Source organism: Schistocerca gregaria, chromosome X (assembly GCF_023897955.1).
Source record: "Schistocerca gregaria isolate iqSchGreg1 chromosome X, iqSchGreg1.2, whole genome shotgun sequence".
NCBI lineage: Eukaryota > Metazoa > Arthropoda > Insecta > Orthoptera > Acrididae > Schistocerca > Schistocerca gregaria.
This window is the reverse complement of record NC_064931.1, coordinates 522,073,956-522,091,462: the sequence shown is the minus strand read 5'-3', so window position 1 is coordinate 522,091,462 and position 17,507 is coordinate 522,073,956.

Here is a 17,507-nt window from a genome sequence, read left to right as displayed (position 1 = left end):
ATGTAATGAGAACAACGAGGAGAAGTTCACAAGCTGGCAAGTATTCCAGGCGGAACTGCGCAAGTATTTCGGCAACACACAACGACAGAAGAGCAAGGCTGAAGATAAATTAAAGTGCAGGGCACAGCATCCAGGGGGAACAACAGCACCCTACATTTAAGACGTGTTGGAGCTGTGTAAAATAGTGTATCCTCGAATGAAGGAGGAATGTAAGGTTGCACATCTCATGAAGGGTGTTGCTGAGGACATGTATCAAGCCCTACACCTGAAGGGGGTTTCGACAACAGACGACTTCATAAAATGGTGCCAGTAATCGAGAAAATGCATCAAAAAAGAATTACATGCAAGAAGTTTGAACGGCTTCCAAACGTCGTATCGATGTCTGTGATGGAAGAAGAAACCTATTTCACAAGTGTTCTTCGTCAGATAGTGAGAGAGGAAGTTCAGAAGGCACTTGGATTGCAAGGCGAGCAAAAAATCGAGACGTTTCAAGAGGTCATAAGGGAGGAAGTAGAACAGGCATTGAACCCAATCTCTCGTCCTTCATTTCCTTTTAAAACGGTAAAAAAATCGAGATCCAGGAGAAGTTACGTTCCTACAATGCTGCATGAGGAACCTGTTTGGACACCAAGGAAGACTGATGTCTGGACGACCCAGGATAGCCAACCAGTATGTTTCCACTGCAGACGACCAGGACACGTGGTGCGCTGTTGTCGAGAAAGGCGACGGATATTTGATGACACCCGCGCGAGAAGCCAACAGACCGATATTACCGACGCCGACTCCAGGACGACGAAGATGAACAAGGAGATGTGGGTGCAGTATGACGTAGGTCACCATCGCCGCGAGCTAACCGCTGGAGAGGACGCTGACCAACAAGCCGATCAAGGTCTCCATCGCCGTTTAGAAGCTCCAGCCGATCACCTAGCCTCCGCAACCTGAAAAACGCAAGTGTGCGCCCTTCCTTGGAAGTGAGGCCGCCAAAGAGAAAAATCCTCCACCATCGATCACTACAGAAATGATAGGAAACTACGTCGATATTCTCATGAATGGACACCTAGCCCAAGCTCTTGTGGACTCTTGAGCATCATATTCAGTCGTTTCGGAGAAGCACCGTCACCAGTTGCAGAAAGCTGTATTCGTCGACAACAAAACATCTCTGCTGAAGGTGGATAATGGCAAATATTTAATACCTAGAGGAAGATGTGTCATTCGTGTGGGTATGAGTGGCCATGCACAGCCCTTAGAACTAATCTTCTTACAAGACTCTAGTCATGACGTCATTCTCTGATGGGACTTTTTGAAAGCTTCTCATGCAATAATAGATTGTGGTCGCTCGAAGATTATGCTAGACGAGATGAGATTCTGTAGACAGGAAGATGCACATCTAAATGTGTGGAGACTATGCGTGCTGGATGAAGTGATCGTTCGTGGAGTCAGCACTAGAAAGGTAGCTGTCATGTTTCATGCCATGCATCAACCCATGGATCTTGTAGTGGAATGTAAGAGAAGCATAGCACTGAAGAATAACTTGGTCATCCCAGCCTCTGTCGTCTCGTTTAAGAACGGTTCGATGAATTGTGGATAGTTAACTGTCGCCGAGAACTGCAGATCCCGCCAAGACGCATGTGCATACCAAGCACTGAGCCGTTAATTCCAGAACAGCTGAGCGTCATAGAAACCTCCGATGCCGAGTCTGTGGGAGAAATTAGCGCTACCACTTCAAGACAAGCTAGCTCAACTATCACCAGATCTCACTAAGGAACAACAGAAGAAGCTACTTATCATTCTTCAAGAGTTGTCTGAATGCTTTAATCCACACGTGAAGAACAAATTAGAGAAAGCGACGGTGAAGCACCGGATTAGCACTGGAGACCATCAACCAATAAGCCAGAGAGCATATCGTGTGTCAGCAACGGAACGTCAAATAATTCGCGACGAAGTAGGGAAAATGATGAAGAATAACATCATTCAGCTTTCGCAGAGCCCATGGATGTCACCAGTGGTTCTTGTCAGGAAGAAGGATGATAGTTAGCGCTTTTCTGTTGATTACATCTATATTTACATCTACATGGATACTATGAAATCACATTTAAGTGCCTGGGAGAGGGTTCATCGAACCACCTTCACAATTCTCTATTATGCCAATCTGGTATAGCGCGGAAGGAATGAACAGCTATATCTCTCCGTACGATCTCTGATTTCCCTATGTAGGTCGGCGTCAACAAAATATTTTCGCATTCGGAGGAGAAAGTTGGCGATTGGAATTTCGTGAGAAGATTCCGTGGTAACGAAAAACGCCTTTCTTTTAATGATTTCCAGCCCAAATCGTGTATCATTTCTGTGACACTCTCTCCCATATTTCGCGATAATACAAAACGTGCTGCCGTTCTTTGAACTTTTTCGATATACTCTGTCAGTTCAAATGGTTCAAATGGCTCTGAGCACTATGGGACTTAACTGCTGTGGTCATCAGTCCCCTAGAACTTAGAACTACTTAAACCTAACTAACCTAAGAACATCACACTCATCCATGCCTGAGGCAGGATTCGAATCTGCGACCGTAACAGTCCCGCGGTTCCGGACTGCAGCGCCTAGAACCGCACGGCACTCTGTCAGTCCTGCCTGGTAAGGATCCCACACCGTGCAGCAGTATTCTGAGGACGGACAAGGGTAGTGTAGGCAGTCTCCATAGTAGGTCTGTTACATTTTCTAAGTGTCCTGCCAATAAAATGCAGCCTTTGGTTAGCCTTCCCCACAGCATTTTCTATGTGTTCTTTCCAATTTAAGTTGTTTGTAATTGTAATACCTAGGTATTTAGTTGAATCTACAGCTTTTAGATTAGACTGATTTATTGTGTAACCGAAGTTTCACGAGTTCCTTTTAGCACTCATGTGGATGACCTCACACTTTTCGTTATTTAGGGTCAACTGCCACTTTTCGCCCCATTCAGATATTTTACAGGAAGCTTAATATGATAACTAAAAAGGATGTTTAGCCCCTTCCACGAATTTACCATGCACTAGATTGTCTGAAGGAGGTTAAGTTTTTCTCAACCATGGACATGTACTCGGGATACTGGTAAATCCAAGTAGATGAAGCTGATCGTGAGAAAACTGCATTCATCAACCCTGAGGGCCTATATTATTTTACAGTAATGCCGTTTGGTTTGTGTAATGCACCAGCAACTTGTGAACGAATGATGGATAATCTTCTAAGACACCTAAAGTGGACGATGTGTCTTTGTTATTTAGACGACATTATGTTGTTCTCAGAGACATTTGATAAACACATAAAAAGACTGAGGGCCGTTGTTAAGTGTCTCCAACAAGCTGGACTGAAACTTAATCCAAGAAAGTGCCTCTTTGGAGCAAAAGAAATCAAAATACTAGGGCATCTTGTGTCAAACGAAGGTGTGCGGCCAGACCCAGAAAAGGTGAGAGCTGTAACGAATTTCCTATACCTAAAAGTATTAGAGATGTGAGAAGCTTCCTTGGACTGTGATCTTGTTACTGTCGTTTTATCAAAGGCTTTTGTATCAAAGTCAGGCCACTCCAAGAGTTGTTAAAAACTGATGCCAAACTTATCTGGGATGGTGCTCAACAAGATTTTTCAATGTGCTGCGAAAAGCTCTGACGACTGACCTTGTACTTTGTCTGTATGATGTGAGAGCACCTACAGTACTGTATCTTCAAGAGTATGATATTACCATTGTGTACAAAAGTGGAAGAAAACACCAAGATGCCGACAGTCTCTCAAGAAACCCTGTGCAAGACCATCAAGATTTTGATGAAGATAGTAACTTTCTCGCCGTACATCAGGATCTCTGTGCTGAGAGGAAGAAGGATGCCAAGATATCTTAAATTATGCTTGCTTTAAATCGGTCAGAGAATGCGAATGGACAATTTGAAGTAGTTAATGGATTTCTGTGCAAGAAAAACTTTGATTCGTTTGGAAAAAGGTGGATACCAGTGATTCCTAAACACATGTGCTTAGATGTTCTACAGAAATTCCATGATACACCTGAGGCGGGACATTTATGATTTATTAAGATATACAATAGGATCCACAAGAGATTTTTCTGGCCAGGTATATTTAGGAGTGTCCGTCACTATGTTCGCACAGTCGAGAGTGCCAGAGGAGAAAGGCAGTTCCTCAGAAACCATCTGGCCGACTCATACCAATTTCATCAGCCTAAACGCCTTTCCAGCGTGTTGGGATTGACCTCTTTGGACGATTTTCAACGTCTGCCAGTGGCAATAGATGGCTTATTGTTTGCACTCATTATCTATGCCATTACAAAAGTCGTGAAAACAGCCGAAGCATTCGAGGTAACCAAATTCATCATAAAAGATATTGTATTAAAACACGGTGCCCCAAGGTCGTTAGCCGGCCGCGGTGGTCTAGCGGTTCTAGGCGCGCAGTCCGGAACCGTGCGACTGCTACGGTCGCAGGTTCGAATCCTGCCTCGGGCATGGATGTGTGTGATGTCCTTAGGTTAGTTAGGTTTAATTAGTTCTAAGTTCTAGGCGACTGATGACCTAAGAAGTTTAGTCGCATAGTGCTCAGAGCCATTTGAACCATTTGAGCCCAAGGTCGTTATTTACTGGTCGAGGAAAAGTATTTCAATCGAATCTTGTGATAGAGATAAACCGTTGATGCAACATTACTCATCACATGACTACTGCATACCATCCACAAACTAACGGGCTTACTGAACGCCTTAATAAGACCTTGACCGACGTACTTTCAATGTTTGTCAATGTTGAGAAGAGCAATTGGGATGAGGTGCTATCTTTCGTGACGTTTACATACAACACCGCCAAACAAGACACCACAGGGTTTACGCCATTTTTCCTGGTGCATCGGCGTGAGGCCACGACGAAAATGGACACTGTTTCCATTACAACCTGATGACGTGGACGACAACTGCATCGGTCAGGTGTTAACCAGAGCTGAGGAAGCTCGGCAGTTAGCTCGACTCCGCAAGCTGCAGGCTCAAGAAAACGATCGGCGAAGGTATGACGCGAGCCACCGCCCTGTAGTGTACCAGCATGGGGATCTTGTCTGGATCTTCACACCTGTAGGAACGTTGGTCTCTCTGAGAAGCTCTCTAGGCGCCACTTTGGATCTTATACGGTTGTAAGATAGTTGTCTGATGTTACTTATGAAGTTGCAAATTTCGACCCTGACACAAGACGACGAAAGATCAGAGATATGGTCCACGTCCTGTGAATGAAACCCTATGAGCTCCAGAGACAGGCAACAAGAGGAAAGGTAACGAAAAACGTAGCGGCAAGGGAACTTCTAAGAAGATCAACGCCTGGACGAACATCAGTCATCGGGAGTCGGAGTATGCAGGACCGATGACTCGTTCCCCGACTCGGACGACGTAACACCGAGACGCTGTTCGCTTAAGGAGGAAGCAATGTCACAGCAGAAGCTGAGTAGCCCTGTGGTGTAGTGAATATGATACCAAACTGTTGCATCGAAGGTCGTGAGTTAAAAACTCACTTGCACTGTGAAATTTTAATTTCTATATTCAATTCCAGTACATCCTAGAAGTATCCACAAATGGCAAGAATCATTGTACTGGGATGTTCTGTAGCTGTATATATACTGTATGTGTCTGGCCGGAGGCAGTATGCTCCATGCTCTTGTATGTGCAAGTGCTGAATAAACCTTTGTTAAATGAAGTTAGTGTTCGTCATTCACCTACTTCCACCTTTCTCAACATGACAATATACACTCCTGGAAATGGAAAAAAGAACACATTGACACCCGTGTGTCAGACCCACCATACTTACTCCGGACACTGCGAGAGGGCTGTACAAGCAATGATCACACGCACGGCACAGTGGACACACCAAGAACCGCGGTGTTGGCCGTCGAATGGCGCTAGCTGCGCAGCATTTATGCACCGCCGCCGTCAGTGTCAGCCAGTTTGCCGTGGCATACGGAGCTCTATCGCAGTCTTTAACACTGGTAGCATGCCGCGACAGCGTGGACGTGAACCGTATGTGCAGTTGACGGACTTTGAGCGAGGGCGTATAGTGGGCATGCAGGAGGCCGGGTGGACGTACCGCCGAATTGCTCAACACGTGGGGCGTGAGGTCTCCACAGTACATCGATGTTGTTGCCAGTGGTCGGCGGAAGGTGCACGTGCCCGTCGACCTGGGACCGGACCGCAGCGATGCACGGATGCACGCCAAGACCGTAGGATCCTAGTGCCATAGGGGACCGCACCGCCACTTCCCAGCAAATTAGGGACACTGTTGCTCCTGGGGTATCGGCGAGGACCATTCGCAACCGTCTCCATGAAGCTGGGCTACGGTTCCGCACACCGTTAGGCCGTCTTCCGCTCACGCCCCAACATCGTGCAGCCCGCCTCCAGTGGTGTCGCGACAGGCGTGAATGGAGGGACGAATGGAGACGTGTCGGCTTCAGCGATGAGACTCGCTTCTGCCTTGGTGCCAATGATGGTCGTGTGCGTGTTTGGCGCCGTGCAGGTAAGCGCCACAATCAGGACTGCATACGACCGAGGCACACAGGACCAACACCCGGCATCATGGTGTGGGGAGCAATCTCCTACATTGGCCGTACACCTCCGGTGATCGTCGAGGTGACACTGAATAGTGCACGGTACATCCAAACCGTCATCGAACCCATCGTTCTACCATTCCTAGACCGGCAAGGGAACTTGCTGTTCCAACAGGACAATGCATGTCCGCATGTATCCCGTGCCACCCAACGTGCTCTAGAAGGTGTAAGTCAACTACCCTGGCCAGCAAGATCTCCGGATCTGTCCCCCATTGAGCATGTTTGGGACTGGATGAAGCATCGTCTCACGCGGTCTGCACGTCCAGCACGAACGCTGGTCCAACTGAGGCGCCAGGTGGAAATGGCATGGCAAGCCGTTCCACAGGACTACATCCAGCATCTCTACGATCGTCTCCATGGGAGAATAGCAGCCTGCATTGCTGCGAAAGGTGGGTATACACTGTACTACTGCCGACATTGTGCATGCTCTGTTGCTTGTGTCTATGTGCCTGTGGTTCTGTCAGTGTGATCATGTGATGTATCTGACCCCAGGAATGTGTCAATAAAGTTTCCTCTTCCTGGGACAACAAATTCACGGTGTTCTTATTTCAATTTCCAGGAGTGTATATTCGCAATTCTTCTACCTTTAAAATCAATATATCCTTCTGTTACTTTAAAAATGACATGTAATTCTTTTTGGCATTGTTTAATTAAATTTCCTATTTTTTGTTTCTAATTCATTTTCATGATTTCTAAATTTATGTGACCATTAATTGGGTGACCTTTAGGCTGTGACTTATCTCCAAAAAAAAATGTTCGTTTATCAAAGTCAAAATATCATTAAACTTGTAATTCATCCATAATAGTTTAAAAAAATAGACACAGATGTCCACATATTACTAAATCAAAATTCTGAATTCGCTGTCCATTACAGCACAACCCACTTGAACTGAGATATTTAACCAATTGTTTCAGAATATTTCCGCCCAATGAATGAAACAGAAATTTTTTATTACTATTCTTACAATAAAAAAAGCCAGTGAGTACCAGGATGATCAGATGTATCTAAATTAACTACTCCACATTCTAAAATTTTGGTTCGTTAGCTAATTCATGAATCATAAAATGGCATGAAAATTATTAATTTTTAATTGTTTAACTAATTCTTGAGCTTCTTCAGCTTCAAAATTAATTAAAGGATTATTTTACTTCCTGTTTATTTTTTCCAATTTTTTTACTCTTTTTCCTTTCTTTTGCATTTTCAAATTATCTTTCCTGTTCTTCCAGTTCTGCTTCAGCTTTTTTCTTATTTATAAGTGCATTTGCGATTGCTGCAGAACCACCAGCAAGTAAACCAGTATTTGCTAAATAAGGTAATGCAGCTAATAGTAGTGTTTAATTGTTGATTATTTAATTTATTTTAATTGATTTTGGATTACTCTTGCCACTTGGTAGCAAAGTATAATCAATTGAAAAGTTATTCATTTATATAGATAAAAATTTATGAGGATTAATATTTTTACAACCCACAACCATTTTCATCTAATTCCAAGACAGCACCAGCTGAAACAGGATGAGGACTGCGTCCCATTCCTAATATCCTTTTTCTATACATAATGCCTCCAACTGTAGTTGCAGCTATTTTTTCTTCTAATGAAGCTCCATTTGCATGCATTCTTTCTTTTGCAGCTCATTGAAGCTATTTATCAGCTTGATGTTTAGATTCTAAGTCTTTATGATCACGATAAGCAATATCATGTTTTTCACAATCTTCATATAATTAATTTTTTCCTGCCTCATGATCTTTCTTCTAGTTCAGTAAAAGGTCCACAGTACAAATAACCTGGTAGATGCACCTCTGGCACTGGTAAATTATTCATACCCAAATTTACTAATCCTTTACCATGTTTATCACTTTTCCAAAACGTATGTGGTAAATTAATCAAAAATCTAACCAAATATGGGATTCCTTTTGGATTATCGATTATGAAATCGTTTAATTTATTTGTTAACATCTGAACTATACCAACTTCTTCATTATGATAATTTTAATTTCCAGCTGCTTCTTCACCATGAGTTACTGCTAATCTATCAATTAAATCTCTAACATCACTCATCCAAACATATTTGACTGGTTTTTCTGTATATTTCTAAATTAAACCATCACCTGTTTTTACATCCGAATAATCTGAAGAAGCTGATGATACTTGAAAAACCTTTTGAAAAAAGATGTCACCTATTTTATTTATCCGTATTTTTTACCTATACTTGACTTTATTTTATTTGGATTAGTTTCAGAGTATAATGCTCCTGAACAGTACAATATATCTACACAATTTGGTAAATAAATGGAATCAAGTATTTCATTCATATCACCCATAGCAATTTGTTTCGTAGTTAAAAGATTCATTAAACCATTTCTGTCTTTGTATTCTTTTCCTAGGTTTTTAATTTATTGCCATCGAAATCAACTGCAAAACGCCTAACAAATTTAAATCTATCAACAGGACTTAATTCAAAAGTTGGATGTTCAGTATGATTAATACACTAAACCTTTCTTCCCCCAACATTTTAAAACATATCCTCTTTTATTTTTTTAACATGTTCCTGGTGACTGCCATAACTGTCTTTGGACTGCGTCTCTTTTATTTTTTTAATGGCACCTTTGTTCTCTTCTTCATATTTTTTCAATGCAGCTTGAATTTCTGATTCACTTAATGTAAAGTCATGCTCACCAGGAAAATCATCAGACCAATCTCCTAGTTTTCTAATTGGTGACAAATCTCCAAATTCTACTAAAGTAGGATATTGATGACAAGAAACCATTTGCTTTACAACTTCTCGGTTTTTTTCAACAGCTTTCAAAAAGTTATAACCTAATCCTTCGATTCCTTATGTATCTTATCCAATTGCATCAGTAAGTGGTTAATCTACTTTCTTATATTTTTCATATTCTGTTTGTGGTTGTTTTTCCCAAAGCTTGAATTTTTGTTCAGTTCTTCACCTTTGTTCCTATATTGTTTACCTTTGTTAACAATTTCTTCATCATGTTTTGTGAACATTTGTTAGAGGTGAAAAAACATGAATTAATCATTTTTAACACCTAACATTTTTGTTTAACTTCATGTTTATTGTTTATGATTATGTTTAACATTTATGTTATGAAACTCTGTATTTTATTTCTGAACTTACCTTCATTCGCTTTTCTAGTCATGTCTGTTGTAAGAAATCCAAATTGATTATTCCAATATTTACTACACATTTCTTTAAAATCATCAAACCTTAAATCACCATCAACGAACTCATGATAAATAGGATTTAAATTTGTGTCATCTTGTCTAAAAATATTGTAAAATTTAAATTATATCTAACAAATTGTTTTGGTATTTTTGAATACGTTTGAGCTAAATAGATCTATTCCTCTATGTCTTCCTCTAGTAAAATATTCTTACTATATCCTGATTTTTAAGAATAAAATCATCAGATACAACTGAATTATCTAGAGATATTATAATTTCTCCATTATTTTCAATAAACCTTATAAGTTTTTCATTGTGCTTGTCTTCAATTTTTCACATTTTTTAATATAAATTCTTGATGTTTTGCTTGTCCTAAACTTTTTGAATAAACATGCAAATGACTGATTTTGTTCCAGTTCAATTATCTTAGCGCTAGAATACAATTTCGATCAATAGCGTTGTTTTTACACAACCACTTGGTCCTATAAGTGCACAACAAATAGAATCTGGTAACAGTTTTCCATGTTTATTTCTTATTTCTATTCTGGAATTCTTATTTTTGGTTTCCAATCTGTCTATTATTTAATAAATTTTTTAAATTGTAAATTAGTAGATTATTTCAATTAAGTGAAAAATCAGCTATTCTTAAAAAAGGATTAACAATTTCAATGAGAATAACTTATAGAAATGTTTGACTGGTTGATTTTTATTCAGATTTTTTAACTCTAAATATTACATCGAAAAATAATGAACTTTATATCGAAGCAAATGAAGTTTACTTTTAAGTGGAGTTGTTACTGAAATTGATGTAAAATTATACATGGATATAAAAGTATATTAGGATTTAATAATCAAATTACTGACCCTAAAAAACTGTTTCTAAAGAAGTTCCTAAAATGATTCCATTCAAATTAGTTAATAAAAGTGTTATTTTTGCCTGATGAAATGTTTTTAAATATACTGATCATTTTCGTAGAGAGACTAATATTACTGTTTCATTTAAACCAAATGCTGAGTTTGGAAGGCCAATAATTTATGAACCACATTATCCTGTAGATGTTACTATTTTAATGCTATTCAAGATTTAAAAATCACTATAACTGATGAAAATTATACTTTCATTGACTTTAATTGTCCTTATGTAACAGTTATTTTAAAAATGTCCTAGTCACAGACTGAAGCCTGCTTTTTGTGACGCTAATCATTTTTTTCATTAGTAAATCATGAACAAAATCGAGAGTTATCAGTTTTACTCATTCAGTCTGAATGAGAAAACAAAAAATAATTTAAATGCAGCCAACAAGTTACAGAGATTGAAATAAATATTGATGATGGATGGCTTCACCCAAATCATGCAGAATTATACATTAGCATTAGAATTGTTATAGCTAATCCAGATGGACGGAATAAGATTAACCATCATATGACAGAAAATACAATAAAAATTAATCACTAACTATGTGGCAAATCTGCTTGAGACCACAAAGAAAGGAAATAATATTTTGTCTAGAATCGAACATCCTGTTATTTCATTAACACCTATGTTGTATTTAACATCATCTGTTGCTGATAAAATATGCTTGGAAAGACATATTCTTAATAATGGCAAAATAAAGATTAAGAAAAATGAAGTACTTTATCCATTATCAATGATTGGTGGCATTTTAAGGATTATAAAGGAACTATGTGGGAAGGAGATTTAACAACAATTTTTACTAGGTCTTCTAGTTCTGGAGAAGAAATTCTTAATTGGCCTGATTATAACGATGCTGGAACTGAAATTAAAGATACAGTTTCTAAGGAGGGAAAGATTGTAATAGAATCGGTGGGAATTCGTGTACCAATTGTTAAAATGAACCAAATTACAAGTTAGAACAAAGAAAATATTCTAAAAGTTTCCAAAAATTCCAATATCATTTTTATAAACTACGAACTATAGTTGTCAAAGGATTGAGTGGTAAGAAAAGTTTCAATCTAGTTCACATAAATTACTATAACTCTGTGGACTTTGAAATGCCATATTTCATATTTGTTATATTTCAGACAAATCTAAAAACGTAGTCAGTTACTTGACACATCATTATTCTACTACATTAAACTACAGAATATGTTCACATGAAAAATGGAAGAAACGAAATTTTCCCACAGCAAATATCGAATAGTAATCCTCCAAATATTTTCCTCAAAACAATACGACACATTTCACGATTTTAAACGAGTTACACTACTCAAATCAGACACTGACATAACTACACATAATTTCATAATGAACTATCCTGTCTATGAGATTAATATGATTCGTAGAAAGAATACTGTATGTTCACAGAAAAGAACTATGAAACTTTGTGCAACTTTTAATGAAAAAATTCCTACAGATACTTTAGAGTATGGTAAGAAAATTTAACTTACGGTGTACAGCACTGAAAATTTACTGAAAATTTTAATGATAAAAATGAATGATAAATTATAATATGTTAAACAAACATTTACAGCCTGTTTGCATTTCATTTTGAAGTATTTTCAGAAAGAAGAAAAAAATAAAAACTGAAAAATTTAGTATGTCAATTTGAAAATAACATTCAGTTTAGTCATAGATTAAATTCAGTAAAAAAAATTTATTTGTTCTTACTAAATTTTATAATCTTTAAATTGGCAATACCAAACAGTTAAAGCAGTGTGGTAACTGTCTAGAGGAAAAGAATATTAATGAATTAAATAAATATAAATATTGAAAAGATGGATATTGCTGGATCCGTAAAGAATGTGTATCGAGACACAAGCCGGCTGTGGTGGTCCCGCGGTTCTAGGCGCGCATTCCGGAACCGTGAGACTGCTGCGGTCGCAGGTTCGAAACCTGCCTTGGGCATGGATGTGTGTGATGTCCTTAGGTTAGTTAGGTTTAATTAGTTCTAAGTTCTAGGGGACTGATGACCACAGCAGTTGAGTCCCATAGTGCTCAGAGCCATTTGAACCATTTGAACCACCAGAAAATCAAAGTTATATTTCAATGTGGTAAAACTGTAAATGAGACTTATCTCAAAAAGAGTAGTCAAACAACATAGCTTAAAATCTTATAGCTGCTCAAGAAGAAGGAATAAAAAAGTTAATAGATTTCTTGCTTTCATAATAAATCATTTTACTTATTTTCTTACATACAAATTTTATAAACCAATATTAAATTTTATTTTCCTATGTTTACCTTCTGTATACAAAAATTATTATTTTTGAAAATTGGTGACAATGATGCAAAATACTCATTGTTATTAATTTTTCTAAGTGAGTTTGACCTGAAGAGTTGATCATAGTAGGTCCATTTAGTAGGTTCTATAATAGTTTTCATTTACTAGTGGAAAGAATAAATGAAATGAGTGATTTTCAGGAGTAAATGAAAAGTGAGCTAGAACCTACTAAACAGGTGCACTGCTGCGCACTACATTCCATGTCTTGTGAAGGAACAGAGAGAGCCGAGTCTGTACCTGCTGTTCAGTTAACACTGTTCTGCACCAATCTTCCTCATGACACCCATCCAAGTGCACAACATCTCTCCAAATTCATGCATGTCGAGGAGTTTAGAGTCCCTTAATGGTGTATAGTAGATATGAGAGTGATTTTGTGATATAACAGACAGTTATGAAAAGAACGTGTGGCTTATGATGGAGCTCCAGACGGATGTAATTTGAAGCATTTTGGGTAAATAAACTGCACTTCGATTCACAAGTATTATTCTAGTGTCTGAGGTCAGTAACAAAAAGGTATTGGTAAGGGAGGAATGATCGTGAAACATAAAGACATCCATTCCTAAGTCAACACAGATCTGTACTTAAAAAACGCTATAATGCTAGTGTGGTGGGGCTTCCGACGTATTAGTCGTACAGAATGCAATGCTGTTATTATTCCAATGTAAGAAGCGTATCCCCAGTGCGTGACATACCTCCTCTGTGCAAGTTTCTGTAGAAGAAAATATGGTGACAAACTCTAAAGTGATAAAACTGCTACCATCCACACCTAAGAACACCTTTGTAACACAAACGCTACATAGGTCTCCAGAGGTGTATGAGACCTACTCTTTACTAAGTTCGTGCCCGATTACAACCTGGAAATTATTATATACTCACAGCAGCCCTATAAAATGAACATCGACAGTCTAAAAGGCGTTCAAAGGAACAGTGACATCTTAGGAGGAAGTAAACACCACAGTCAGTAGCCATAGGAGATGCAACAGTTTTACTACAGTTTACCACCGCCCCTGGTATCCTTTCTCTTGTGCACATAAATCGTGGTCCAATGTTATGCTGTATTGCTTATATGCGGGATAATACTGCCGTTTCGCCTTGATGTCACGTCTCCAGAATGCCTCCTCTCTTCGCTATTAAGGTGTGTGTATGTAGAAGCAGTCTATTTTCCTCCAGAACACGCAATGTTATTGATTTTGATCAGTACGTATTTTATGGTATTTGTCCCTACTTTTATGTATTCTCAGTCAGTTTCATAATTTTACTAGGTTTTCACAATTTCACATATCTCATGTTATTTCCCTCAATTTTTATGTGTCTCAAATCAATTTTTCATGATTATACCAGGATTGCCTCGAATTTTACCTATTTTACATTATCTTCCATATTTTTCGCAAAATTTTCTATTTGTATGTGGTCATGTTGCTCACATACCTAGGTGCTGTTTGTTTTTATACAAGAATATCTGCGGTTCTTATACACCAGCCTACTAAAAAATTCTAAGACTTGCCCTCTCCCTGATGATCCACTTGCATGCATTTAGGATAGGACGAAAATGAAAAGTATAGTACCTATGACACTGAAGACTCGATATAACTCCCAGATGTGGCAGAGAAATGGCCTACTTTGTACACATCTTCGTTCGTCTAGAGGAGGGTACCTAAACAGGTTTTGCATCGATGGACATGTTTCATCACACATGAGATGGAAGTCCTCTGATGACTGTGGTTTGGAGAGGTATGCTATTAATGTCCACATATAGGAAGTATTCTATGGCACATACAGAACATCCAGTTGTATACGAGTCAATAGCAGGTTATACCTCACAACTGATACACCCCTAGAGAAAAATGAAAAAAAATGACAGAATGTGTGATAAATGACCTGCAGCAATGTCTCCCTCTCTCCTTCTCAACTGATCACTTAATCTGCTGCCTATCAGTAGTGGGGAAAGGGGGGCACCAGTGCATTTTGTTAGTGCAGGTTTCCTACATCAGAGATAGATATGCACACAGGAGCAAACCTATTGTTCTCCTTTGATTGACAGGTACTTAACCCTCTGTGTCACCCAAGTACTTTTGAACTTTATATGCGCTGAAATTTGATGTTATCCTTCTTTGTTGCATTACTGGAGCACATTACAAATTTTTAAAAATTTTTCAGTTTTTATAAAAGGTATGCATAGGTGTTTTCACGATGAAACCACTGTAATGCAAGGGGTTGTTCATCGTCTTTCAAAATCGCACTAATTTTTAATTTTCAATATTTTATTACACTAATGTTACTTTTCTTTCATACATATTTTTTATAAACTGATGTCCAAAAAAATTTTTGGTTTAATGTAAAATTTCAAAGTACATTACATACAACACTTGTTTTCTACTTTTCATGATATTCCAAAAAACAGTTTATTTTATCTGTTAGGCACACCCAACATCACATACTTTGCATGACCATCTGGTCCTATGAGGCTCCTTTACTGAACTGCAATTTACACAGCATTTTGATTTGTATGAACAGGAATATGCGGTTGATTGGATTGTCTTTTATCGACTTTCATTCTAAATGTCTTCTTAGATGATGATGGCTGGGAAATTACTTTCCTTTTCCTGCCAGGAGAAATGCACAAACAGATCCCCAACCACTATTATCTTAAAATCTTTTAATTTCCCCAACTTTTGATTTTATATGTGTCATAGGCAGTCATGACAGTGACGTCCAAGAAATGGAAAAATATTCTGTGCCACCACTTCTTGCTTTTCCTGTCTAATTCATAAGTTGATTTGAGCATGTGTGCTTTGTCAACATAACCCACTGAAGTATTGTAGTCACATATGACTTACCGACATTTTATTGCTTCCTGAGTGCCTGGGGGATATTTCACTTAAACAATGTTTTAAGTACCAGTCAATCAAAAGGAAGGATCCTTTTTGCAGAATAATAAGTTAAGTACCTGTCAATCAAAGGAGAATAATAGGTTTGCCCTGTCTATGATGTAGGCAACCTGCACAAATTTAATGCACTGGTGCCCCCCTTACCCCACTACTCCAATGTCCTTTTACGCAGATCCAAGTATGTTTAGAGGGAGATAGCTCTCTGTTTCTGGAAAGTATCAATTTCAGTAGTCATCTTGCAGGTATTGCTATTACCTCAATAGACATATAGTAGAATGTTGCGATACAGCAACTGTATGTTAGCTAACACTGCAAGGTTGTGATTGATGGAGAGTACAGGAAATCACATTCTGTAAGAGAATAGATTGCTTCTACATATACACACTTTAATAGTGAAGAGAGGAGGCATTCTAGACATGTGACGTCAAGGTAAAACGGCAATATTATCCTGCATATGACTAATACCCCCTCCCCCCATGAACCATGGACCTTTCCGTTGGTGGGTGCCTCAACGATACAGATAGCTGTACTGTAGGTGCAACCACAACAGAAGGGTATCTGTTGAGAGGCCAGACAAACGTGTGGATCCTGAAGAGGGGCAGCAGCCTTTTCAGTAGTTGCTGGGGCAACAGTCTGGATGATTGACTGATCTGGCCCTGTAACACTAATCAAAACGGCCTTGCTGTTGTGGTACTGCAAACGGCTGAAAGCAAGGGGAAACTACAGCCATAATTTTTCCCGAGGGCATGCAGTTTTACTGTATGATTAAATGATGATGGCGTCCTCTTGGGTAAAATATTCTGGAGGTAAAATAGTCCTCCATTCGGATCTCGGGGTGGGGCTATTCAAGAGGACGTCGTTATCAAGAGAAAGAAAACTGGCGTTCTATGGATTGGAGTGTGGAAAGTCAGATCCCTTAATCGGGCAGGTAGGTTAGAAAATGTAAAAAGGGAAGTGGATAGGTCAAAGTTAGATATAGTGGGAATTAGTGAAGTTCGGTGGCAGGAGGAACAAGACTTTTGGTCAGGTGACTACAAGGTTTTAAACACAAAATCAAGTAGGGGTACTGCAGGAGTAGGTTTAATAATGAATTAAAAAAAATAGGAGTGTGGATAAGCTACTACAAACAGAATAGTGAACGCATTATTGTGGCCAATACACTCGAAGCCCACGCCTACTACAGTAGTACAAGTTTATATGCCAACTAGCTCTCCAGATGATGAAGAAATTGATGAAATGTATCATGAGATAAAAGAAATTATTCAGGTAGTGAAGGGAGACGAATATTTTATTGTCATGGGTGACTGGAATTCGAGAGTAGGAAAAGGAAGAGAAGGAAACATAGTAGATGAACATGGATTGGGACTAAGAAATAAAAGATGAATCCGCCTGGTAGAATTTTGCATAGAGCACAACTTAGTCATAGCTACCACTTTGTTCAAGAATCATGAAAGAAGGTTGTATACATGGAAGAACGCTGGAGATACTAAAAGGTTTCAGATAGATTATATAATGGTAAGACAGAGATTTAGGTACCAGATTTGTAAGACATTTCCAGGGGCAGATGTGGACTCTGACCACAATCTATTGGTTATGACCTG